This window comes from Chlorocebus sabaeus, chromosome 1, assembly GCF_047675955.1.
Source record: "Chlorocebus sabaeus isolate Y175 chromosome 1, mChlSab1.0.hap1, whole genome shotgun sequence".
NCBI lineage: Eukaryota > Metazoa > Chordata > Mammalia > Primates > Cercopithecidae > Chlorocebus > Chlorocebus sabaeus.
Window position 1 is genome coordinate 20677848 of NC_132904.1, and position 10589 is coordinate 20688436.

General features: G+C 50.6%; 1 long non-coding RNA gene across 1 annotated transcript; it reads right to left on the reverse strand.

Moving 5' to 3' along the window:
• Positions 1-3545: 3545 nt before the first annotated feature.
• Positions 3546-7734, reverse strand: LOC103236974 (uncharacterized). Its single transcript, XR_005240625.2, has 3 exons — positions 7646-7734; positions 7367-7462; positions 3546-6380 (listed from the first exon to the last, which is right to left on the reverse strand). It is a non-coding gene; the product is annotated as an uncharacterized lncRNA (long non-coding RNA).
• Positions 7735-10589: the final 2855 nt, after the last annotated feature.

Consider the following 10589-nt stretch of genomic DNA (forward strand, 5'->3'; position numbering starts at 1 on the left):
TAGTTTCCTTGTTCCTTGTCTCTTTTCTCCCATCTAGACGTAAACTAGGACAACTGAATAACATGCAAGAGCCAGGGCCTCATCCTGTTTGCCATCCCACCCCTATTCCTAGAATGAGACCTTACACAAAGGCACTCGACTGATGTCTAATAAGCAATCAACTGAATGCACAAAGTTATGTGACCGGGGATGAGTCTGAAGTCTCTATGCGTTTTCTGTGACTCACAGTGGGATCCAAGTTCTGTCAACACTAACTTGTGGCCTAGGGTCTCACACAAACAATAAAAGCATGGACCATCTTCTGACAGGTGGTCACATGAATGGCACTTTCTTGCCACCACCCACAGGTGGGAGAGTGTCTTTAACATAAAATGAACAGGCACAGGGTGTCACCCCCTTGGTGAGGGTGCCCACTCCGGGTATAGGGCTTTGAGACTCCACAGGGGAAACCAGTCTACCTGGAAAAGCGCCTCTATTCCCAGCAGTTCCAGGAAACCCCAGGGCCTCCCAACATGTGGTCTGTTCTGTTCCAGGGAAGAACAATGTTTCAGAGACTGCCTTCCTGTCTTGTGGTCGGGCTATTCTTGCGCCTCGGAATGCCTTTCTGCTCAGTGCTGACAGCCGCCTCCTCTCTCAGTGGTGCCAGGCCTCTGGAGCTCCGCTTGGTGGGTGGTGAGGGCTCCTACAGCCTCCACGCCCACCTGGGCTCTGGTAGGCATGCTGGGGAACTCAGAGCATGTGGCGTTGGGGGGGCTCCTCTCTGGCATTGCCCAGCTCTTCCTTCTCCTGCCAAACAAAAGTGTTCTGCTTGGGCGGGGACAAGACTCTACTTCTAACTGTAGAACAAACAACAGACCAAGCCCTTTCTACCCTGGGAGAAGCAGGGCTGCCCAGGACCTTGCCTCATTTGCTGATTTTTCCAAAGTTTGGAGCAGTACAGGAGGTGGTGGTAGAAACTTGTGCTTTCTCTGAGTCCGAAGAGTCTGCCTCGGACCTGGGGGCAGGGCCGTTTTCTCATCATCACTTTCTGCTGGCCATGTTGGCATGCCGGCAGGCTCCTCCCTCTCTTCTCTCTGGCCTCCTGCAGACATGGTTTTCTACCTGCTGCTACCCTCTGCTCTTCCACCAGCCCCCAGTTCATCCATCACACCTGGACTTCTCCAGAAACTGCTAACAGTTCCTTTTCCTCCTGCACTGCCCACTCACTCAGCATTACATCACCATCATCATACTTGCATGTCATCTTCACGGCCACCGTTGACCATCTTCTCATGGTTAGGATGTGTCGCACTCTGCGTTAAGCAGGTTATATGTTGCATCTTATCTACTCCATATGAAGTAGTTACTGTTCTCTGCATTTCACAGATGAGGGAACTGAGCTCACAGCAGCTGAGGAACTTGTCCAGGGTCACCTCGCTGGTGAGGGGCAGAGCTGGGATGCTAACCCCATGTCAAGTCTGCTTGGCCCCCAGCTGTATGGCTTGCCCTGGTGGAGGGTTTAAGACATGCAGCCAGACTGCTGAGCCGGTCCTTCTGGTCCTAATCCTGTCACTTGCCTGCTTTGTGACCTCTCTTAGCCTCGGTTTGCTCTTCTGTGACATGGAGACAGCAATAGCAACTTCTTCCCAGAGGTGTTGTGAGGATGAAAGGAGTGTGAAGTGTTTAGAAGGGTGACTGGTAAATGCTCTGTAACAGATGCAGAGAATGTGACGAGACACAGCCCCTGCCCTCAGGAACTTCTGGTTTAGTAGGAAGGATCATCACAGCTTGGGATGGTCTAAATCACAGAGAGGAAAAGAATAGGTGCCACCAGTGTGAGTGGCAGGGACAGCTACCCCAGCCCGCTGTGTTGGTTTCCACTTGAGTGATGCCTAAGCTAGTGTGATTCTTATTTTTTTTTAAATTAGCTTTTATTTGGAATAAATTTAGATTTATAAAAAAGTTGCAAAGATAATACTGCGTTTGCATATACTGTGCCTAGCCTTCCTGAAGAACATGCCACTTCCCCAGAAATAAGACAAAGGCAATGGGATGAGGGTAGATGTGTATCATGTTAGCTGTTCTCAGGCAAGTTCCCTCTAGGTATGTCCCACAGAAAGACAAACATTGTAAAATCTGGGCCAGGCACAGTGGCTCAAGCCTGTAATCCCAGCACTTGTGGGAGGCCAAGGCGGGTGAATCACCTGAGGTCAAGAGTTTGAGGCCAGCCTGGCCAACATGGTGAAACCCCATCTCTACTAAAACTATAAAAATTAGCTGGGTGTGGTGGTGGGTGCCTGTAATCCCAGCCACACGGAAGGCTGAGGCAGGAGAATCGCTTGAACTCAGGAGGTGGAGGTTGCAGTGAGCAAAGACTGTGCCATTGCACTCTAGCCTGGGTGGCAAGAGCGAAAACTCTGTCTCAAAGAAAAAAAAAAATCATCATGAATTCAAGGCCACCTGGAGGGCTGGCGTGAAGGTTAGTCCACAAGCAAACTCAAGCAGGAAACACAGCATGGCCGTCTAGACTGGGGCTGAGCCCTGGCCCTCCAACCTCTGTGCTCATTCCTGAGCACAGAGGAGATCTCTCTCTTTAGCTCACTGATTCTGTCTTGGCCTTTCCTCACCATGAAGTTGTAAGTGACAGAGGCCACAGGTATGGTGGGAAAGGGTAATAGGGCTGACAAGGTCAGCTTTGGGCTTAGGTCTGCCCAAACCTCTACGTGGCTGACCCACTCGGGATTCCCGGATCTTCTCTTGGGCTTGGGACCAAAGCCATGGCTATGACTGCATTGCTGGCTTCATCTTTCCTGGCTGGCCAACCAGGGCAGGAGATCAGGGATCCTGTGCTCATTCATCCTTTCACTCAATGCAGATACATAGAAGAGCAGCCCTGAGCCCGGCACTGTGCCAGGCCCTAGGGGTACTGTGCTGGGCTCCTCACAAGGTTCCCTTCTCTAGATAGCCTACCTTCAACAAAAATTGCAAAAGGTGAAACGATTTTTCTGGCCCTGTATAGTTTCCTATAACTGATGTAGTGGCTTAAAACAACAAAAATGTCTTATGTGGCAGTTCTAGAGGCCAGTTGTCCAAAATCAGTCTCATGGACTAAAGTCAGGGTGTTGATGGGGCTGGTTTCTTCTGGATGCTCACTTCCTTGCCTCTGCCAGCTTCTGAGGCTGCCTACATTCCTTAGCTGGGGGCCTCCTTCTTTTACACTCAAAACAGCAGCGTAGCATCTCCTCTCCTCTCTGACTTCTGCTTCTATCCTTACATCTTCCTTCTCTAAGGACTCTTGTGATTACAATGGATCCACCCAGGTAATCCAGGATAATCCCCCATCATAACATTCTTAACTTAATCACATCTCCAAATTCCCCTTTGCCATATAAGGTAACATATTCACAGGTTCTGGGAATTAGAACATGAGCATCTTTGGAGGGCCATTATCCAGTCTACTGTAAGCTTTTTTTTTTTTTTTTTTTTTTTTTTTTTTGAGACAGAGTCTTGCTCTTTCCCTTAGGCTGGAGTGCAGTGGCTGTATCACAGCTCACTGCAGTCTGGAACTTGTGGGCTCAAGTGATCCTCCTCCCCCAGCCTTCTGAGTAGCTGGGATTATAGGCATGAGCCGCCACGTCCGGCCAAAGCTCTTTCTTGAAGTAGTTAAGAGCCCAGGCTCTGAAGTCCACAGACTTGGGTTTGAATCCATGTCCCTGCCATTTTTTACTGTGTGACTTCCTATTACTTAATCCCTCTGTGCTTCAATTTCCTCGTCTGTAACATGAGGCTAATAGCTACCTGAAGGATTGATACGAGAATTAAACAAGCGATCACAGGGGTTCTAGCCAGAGGTCTTAGTTATTAACAACGAAAGTGGCCTTTGGCTGCTTTAAGCAGAAAGATAACAGCTCATTGTCTCTAGGAAGGCTGGAAATCCAGGGTCAGACAAAGCCAGAACAAGAGAGAAGTCAGCGCCCAGAACCACAATCCAAGCCATGCTGTGGAACCCGCGGATGAGGCTTCCTGTTTGCCACCTGCAACCCAAGGCACCCCACTCCTGTTGCTACCATCTGTGGCCCGGCCACTCTAGGACACTTGTAGTTGTGGAGCGGAACTTTCCATGGCTTCTGGCCGGAGTCCAGTTTTGGACAGGAGCATCGGATTAGCTGGCTCTGGTCACATGTCCACTTCCTGGTTGCAAAGGCCCCAGGAGAGCTTTCTTCCCTTCTTGGTGGAAAGCTGACTCTCTCTCCCTACTCTCATCCTGGGGTGGAGAATTCCCCAAACATAAAAAGGGGATCAGCCCCCAAATCAAGCATTCACTCGATGTCGGCAACGATTATTATTAGTCCAGGCTCTCCGTTGAGAGTCGTGGTAAAATTGAACTCACTCCCTGGAATTGGACAGACAGGCAGAGTATGGGTTCTTGTCCAGCCTTGCTAGGATGTGGCCCTGTGCCACAGGCACTGTCACCCAGATGCCAGCCAAACACGGAGAAGGTCAGTAGTCCCTGAATACCTGTTCGGTTGGTGAGACCCTGCTTGGACCAGACAGCCTAGAGAGTTGAGTACTTCATCAGCTTTTGTTGGATGGAGGACAAAAATCAAAACAAAACAGAGAGTGAGAATGAGCATGCAACAAGAAAAGGCATCCGAAAGATGTTTTTAATGTGCATCAGATTATGCAGCCAAGCCAGGGGCCTCTGCCTGGCTTCCCGGCGTGTTCCTGCCTGAAGACAACTTGATGATTTGAAGGGAGCCACGGTCAGATTGTATACCTGTCAACTGCCTCTCCACACTCACTGGGGCACGGGGCTGTAATGAGGCCTGACACCTCAGGAATCTGGCAGGATGCAAAACAGCCGCAGAGGGCAGTGGGGAGGCAGGCGGGGCTTGCTCTGGCCACTTGGGCCTGCCTGGAATGTTCCAGAAGAGTACCAGAGGGGACCCAGGGGATCCAGCTCCAGGTTCTTAGCCACTTGCTGGTAGGACACTGGGAAAAATCACATCAGCTCCCTGAACCTCAGTTTCCTCATCTATAAAATGGGTTTTACACTCCCCTTAAAGGTTTATTGGGAAGATCCAAGAAAGTATATACAAAATGCCTAACATGGCAACGCAATAAATGATCATGATAAATATTATCATCATTGTCAACATCCTCATCAACCCAGTCGATCCTTTCTGCTTTAATTGCCTGTTTCAGTGCTTCGGCTTCCACTATTCGAGAATTTGTTCACCATTATTCATAGGTTTGCTGTTGTGAGAACCTGCTGGGAGGATTTTTAGGCTAAGAGAGATTTTAGAGATGATTTTGACCAACTTATTCATCCTATTGTGGAGGAAATTAAGGCTCAGAGAAGAGAGGTTATTTACCCAAGGTTGAACTTCTTGGTGTTGGAGGAGTTTCAACAGCAACAATGCTGGAGAGGACATGGAAGTCCCTGGTGCCTGGGGCAGGGGGGTACAAGGAGCCCTGGGCTTGATCGTATTCCTGGAACTACTTCCATGACTCTAATCCCAGGCATGTTAGATAAATTCAGAGAAGAGACACAGACGAGGCATCAACCATCATTCTGGAAAACACGGGTTGTCATCTCAGTCCTGGGAGGTCACTGATTAGGCAAAGTCAGGGTGTCCTGAGTTCTGGTGCCCTGGTAGAAAAAACTGACACTTTCACAGCTCATCCTGGTTACATTCTAGGAACTGCATATTGCAGGCCTGGAGGAAGAGAGATGAAGTCTTCTTGGAGGGTGGATGTGTTCATAGGAGCTGCTATTGGAGCTAACCTTCAAGTCAATCACAAGATGTGATTCTGGGGAAAGGGGTTTAAAAAAAAAAATCGCATCTGGTTAAGGCATAAGGAGGGGCTTTGTGAGGGAGATGGGACTGGCCCTATGCCTTGGAGAGGAATAGGATTTCTACAGACTGAAGTGGGTAGAAGGGCAAGCCTTGCAGCAGGCACAGCCTGACATTTCTGTTCAGGGAAGGGAGTCACTGCAAGCACTCCAGAGGAGGCCTGAGCGGAGCGCAACGCCATCATTATCACTGCCCAGCCAGAACCGGGCAGGAGGAAGCCCGAAGCAGCCCATGTGAGGGAGACATCACAGACGGAGGGCGGGTGCTGCAGCAGCCCCTCCTTCCCCTGGAGAGCCTGGATTCTGAGAGGCTGAAGTTGGCCATTTCTTGTTAGGTGTGGGCTCTAGCTCTCTGGAACGATGTTTGCTAAAAGATGGAGCCAGGACCTGCCACGTACATTGCACCCTAGTGAGCGGGGATTAGGGCTTACCCAGACTCTCATCACTGATGTAATCATAAATCATTCACAGGAGACTATGCAGTTCCTGACTGTCAAGTTGGCTGTTGAGTTTCCATCATGTCCTTCCAAGGGAGGGTTTAGTTCTCCAGAGAAAGCAAGGCGTTGGAGAAAGGTCAGAGTTTAGAAACACACACATTTGGGTTGGAGTTCCCACTCTGCCCCATTCTAGCTCAGAGACCTTAAGCAAGTTACTTAATCTTCCTGAGCCTCACTTTTCTCATCTATCAAGTAGGAATTATAACATATCCCCCATGGGGTCATTGTAGGATTAAATGAGATCACAGATGTAAGATCAATGAAAAGAAGTAAAGGTATGTAACTTTGCCTGGTACATTCTAGGTGCTTTGCAAACACTCTCCCTTCCCCTCTTCATTGGCTGTGTCTGAAGCAAAGTCGTTGAGTTACAAGAATGACTTCAGGTGTGGCTAAGGCAAGACACCAAACTAGACAAAACCACCAACATTTACATCATTTCCAGGCACTCAGCTCGAGCTGGTTGTGCAAGGGCTTCCCTGCCCTTTCCCAGCCAGCATTCCAGGCAGAAAACTTCTTGGAAAAGCCAGGTGTATTAAAAGGGTACGATACTTGGACCTGGAGTACAATAAAATGGGCCACTGAGTTTTGGGCTACTAAATGTCAATTACTAGTGGCATCACCAGGCTGTGCACTGATGCTTCCCCCTCAGTGACTCTTGGTGACAGTGGAGCCCACACTCCACGCCCGTTTTGCCCTGCTTCTCCTGTTCCAGTTCCTCTCCTATGCCTCATCCCCAGGTGTGTCCTCCAGGTTGAGTATCGCCTGGAACCCCGCCTTCCCTTAGATGGCCTTTCCCCCTGGGGATGTGTGTGCTTTTCTCTCCTCTGGACATGCATTCCTTCAATGGCTGCAGCTGGAACTAAAAGCTGTACATTTGCTTCTCTGTTGGGGTTTTATTGTTTAATTCTTTTGTGCATGGTTATTCCTTGGCAAATTTCTACTGCGTCAGACTGCCCTTTACCAAGCCCCACCCAGCCAAGAGAGGACCATCATCCTCTCTGGCACTGGTCCTACCTCAGTCCTGCCAACTTACCCATCAACACTTCCTAGGACACCCAAGCTCCAGCTCTGTGACAGCTGCATTCATCAGGTCTCTTGATTGCAAGTGATGGAAACCCAGTTGAATGCACTGAGTGTAGAATAGAATAGAATAGGAATGAGAATGAGAATGGAATAAAATAAAAATTAGCTAATACAACTGGGAGGTATGGGGATGAAGACAGGACTAAATCCAGAGTTCAAAAATGCTAACAATCAATCATGTCTTCATGCCCTGCCCCCACCTCTAACTGTCTGCATGTGTCACTCTTACCTCCTGCAGGTGGGCTACTTTACAGGATAAAGAAAAGTCTGGATTGCAACCTCCGGCTTCCCAGTCTATCAGCTGCAGAGGGACTGAAGCCAGCTTCCTGCTCCCAGTGTCCTTCTCAGGGAAGAACTCTGATTGGCCCTGTGGAGTCACATGTCCTTCCCTGACCCAATTTCTGGGACCAGGAGGACGTTGGGATAATTATCCAGCCTGGGCCTGCCTGTACCTCCTCTGAGGCTCAGAGGCAGGGCAGCTTGTTACCAGGAGCATGGAGATGGGGAGCAAACTTATGCCCAATGGGAAGAATTGTTTCCATAGACCAGGAGAGGGCCAAGGAGTGGGAGGGAGGGAGTGCCCATCCTGTGGGGAGCAGAGGGCATCACGGTGCCCTTGAGTTGGCCCAGGAGGGTTTGAACAAGAGCGGGAGGCTCCAAACTCTGGGCTATCCCAGGAGCTGAAAGGAGAGGCGAGGCGAGGGGAGGGGCCCAGTGGGAAGAAACAGAGCAAAGGAGGAGCTGCAGGTCCGTCTGCTGAGAGGAGTCCCAGCTGCCCCAGCAGAGAGGGGCCATGGGGCAGGAGCCCCGGTGGGAGGATGAGAGCCAGGAATTTAAGGAATGCCAAGGCTGCCCAGTGGGCAGAGCTACCCCAAAGGCTGGTACCAGATGCCGACTGGGAGGCAGGGGCACCCTGCTGCTCCCCAGGTCTGCTCCTTATTTGCCCCTCCCACCCTGCCCCTCAGGGGCTCTGGCAAGAGCTCCTGCTGTTCAGAAGGTGGAGGATCTTATCCTGCCTGCACTGTTAACTCACTGTGTGCTCCTTGGCCATCTGCAGCCTCAGTTTCCCCACCAGTAAAGTGAAGAGGATAGAATAGAAGTGGCCTCAGCTCTACTTCTTTTCCCCAGCTCCTCCTCCCCATCGCCCCCAGGAATGAGGGCACCCCAGAAGGCCCTCAGAACCCAGGAATGTGCCCCAGGCCTCGGCCTTCCCTCAGCTCCTCCCTGAGGAAGCCAGGGAGCCGTTGGCAGGGGTGGCTCCAGGTCCCCTCCCTATCCCTCCCCTCCCCGCCCCGTTCCTGCTTCCCCTCTCTTTCCTCTTCTGGCTGCAAAGCACATACAGATGTGGGGCTGTCGGCCACAATCAGGGCGTTCAGGTGAGGAATGGGGCCTGGCAGCCCTTGGCTTGTACTCGTTTGCCTGAGCGCAATTTCCCCGTAATTACACTTCCTAACTTTTCAGCATCTGTGAAAGATCATCTTCTGACACAGCGGAGTCAGGCTTGCGCCGGCCAGGAGGCGCGGCCCTTCGCTCGGAATCATTTTCAACAGGCAGAGAAAACACATTCGTTCTTACTTTCCAGCGTGAAGGACGTCCCCAGGAGGCAAGCTCAGAGGTGTCTTGGCGCCTGCTTCCGGCATCCTCTCACGCATTCTGGCTCCCCACCCATCGCAGTGCCGCCGAGATAGTCACCCACTGGAATTATCACCTGCCTACTCTGTCAGTCACTCATGGTGACATTTATGAGGACACTCACACTATTGCCCCCCACCACACACACACAACTGCTCCAGTCCCACCTCCTCACACCTTCAGCAGCCACATTCCCTGAAGTCACCTGTCTACAGCCCACACCCACACCATCATCCTTTGTGACACGCACTGCTTTCTTCCTGTCACCCCAAGTGGTGCTGATGTCATCCTCCCACATTTGCCCCATGCCATACCCAACCCCACTGCCCTGCAGCCTGGTGTCCACACCAATGCCCTGGGTTCAGCAGAAGTTTTGTTCAGGGCGAGAGCAAGCAGAGCGCCTATGCGGCCCCTCCCAGGATCTTGGATGAAGACTTGCTTTAACAAGATGCGGGGGCCAGGAGGAGAAGCAGGGAGAACTACAGGCCTTAGAAACCCTGTGGAAGAAGGAGCCAGTAGGCACCTTGTAAATACATTCGAAATGTGGCCAGGGCCGGGCTTAAGCCTGTAATCCCAGCATTTTGGGAGGCCAAAATGGGCAGATTGCTTGAGGCCAGGAGTTCAGGTCCAGTATGGGCAACATGGCAAAACCCCGTCTCTACAAAAAAATACAAAAAATTAGCCAGACATGGTGACACCCACCTGTGGTCCCAGCTACTTGGGAGGCTGAGTCTAAGTCTGAGAAGTCAAGGGTGCAGTGAACCGAGATTGTGCCATGGCACTCCAGCTTAGACAGCAGAGTGAGGCTCTTGTGAGCAAGCAAGAAGGAAGGAAGGAAGGAGAAAGAGAGAGAGAGAAAGAAGAAAGAAAGAGAGAAAGAAAGAAAGAAAGAAAGAAAGAAAGAAAGAAAGAAAGAAAGAAAGAAAGAAAGAAAGAAAGAAAGAAAGAAAGAGAAAGAAAGAAAGAAAGAAAGAAAGAAAGAAAGAAAGAAAGAAAGAGGAAAGAAAGGAAAGAAAGGAAGGAAGGAAGGAAGGAAGGAAGGAAGGAAGGAAGGAAGGAAGGAAGGAAGAAAGGAAGAAAGGAAGAAAGGAAGGAAGAAAGAAAGAAAGAAAGAAAATGAGTGTGGCCAGATTCTGGACAATAAACAACAGCTCAAGGGACAGGAAGACACAGGGTGTGGGAGGACAGCTGGGAGAGGAGGCCCTCATATATTCTAATCTCCTCCACCTGGGGCCTGATGGCCAACAGGGCAGGGAACTCAACCCTGCTGCCTCCTGGAAAACAGACTATCAGTCAGGAAAGGCTCTCCCACTCTTATGAAAACCAAATCCCCCCAGGGTAAGTCATGCCACAAACCCAGTCTTCAGAGGTGGCCTCTCTGCTCTTGCAGTTCTGTAGGAAACATCGTTACTTCCAAGACCAAGAATCTGGAAGGAGCCTGGGTGTGGGGCAGGGTTTCAAGCAAGCTTTGCATTTTGTCCAGAGAGGCAGATAGGAGGCATATGTCCCCTAGCCTGAGCCCATAGCAGACATCACTAATC